Below are 899 nucleotides of genomic sequence, written 5' to 3'. Positions count from 1 at the left end.
AATGCATGCTAAAGCAAGACCTGTTATTCTATCAACTAAGTTTCTACAAGAGCAATTTTTAGCACTGTTTGTAAGTTGCCCCAATAAATTTAGCTTTGTCCAAATTTCCTGCATTAAGAAGTTGAGAGGTACACACAAATAAATCACTTTATAGAATTAGGCATATCCAAACCTCTCAACTGTCCCCAATTTTGGCTCAGAATGTTGCTCTCCCACTAATAATGCCTCTGCAAAATGACAATTTTGGAAGAAAATGTAGGGGGTTTACAATTAATATGCTTGTTTTGACAGCACATATACTAAAATTGGAATGATGCAGAGAAGATTAGCATGGCCCCTGTGCAAGGATAACATGCAAATATGTGAAGCATTCCATATTTTAGCCTAGTACCTACCTATGAACCTATATTCACCCCGGGGATCACTTTTGTGGTTCTGCTTGACAGGGGCACAGGAAAATAATTTTCTTGGGTGGCGAAAGCCAGGGTACCTTTTTGGCTAGGCTTGTATAGGCCCTAGGGCCAATAACCTAGTACCTACCTATGAATATAAATAATTGTAATAATCAGAGTTATAGATTACTATGCATGTATTTTCGCTTATTTTGTCAGTTGCTCAAGTTAATAGTACTAATATTAAAAAATCGTCCCTTCTTTGACAGGTTCTCAGCTGTATTCAGTAGCTATTTTATATTTCTGCATCACATTTTTGGTCCATTTTTCATAAAATTGTGGTTTTCTGGCAAATTAGTGGCAAATCATTAAAGACTGAAGTTAGAAAATAATGTCAGACATTTGAGTTTCAGATTTCATACCCTTCAGAAAATTCATACTAATGCAATAGTTACTATTCTATTATCTTTCTAAGTTTATAAAAAAGTGTCCTTATTTTTGGGACTT

General features: G+C 34.9%; 1 non-coding gene across 1 annotated transcript; it reads left to right on the top strand.

The window, feature by feature from the left end:
- Nucleotides 1-275: 275 nt before the first annotated feature.
- LOC122802222 lies at nucleotides 276-382 on the top strand. The gene has a single exon (XR_006364902.1). It is a non-coding gene; the product is annotated as a U6 spliceosomal RNA (small nuclear RNA).
- The last annotated feature ends 517 nt before the right edge of the window (nucleotides 383-899 follow it).

This window comes from Protopterus annectens, chromosome 1.part0 (genome assembly GCF_019279795.1).
Source record: "Protopterus annectens isolate FY-2018-M chromosome 1.part0, PAN1.0, whole genome shotgun sequence".
NCBI lineage: Eukaryota > Metazoa > Chordata > Ceratodontiformes > Protopteridae > Protopterus > Protopterus annectens.
This window is presented reverse-complemented; position numbering and strand designations above follow the sequence as displayed.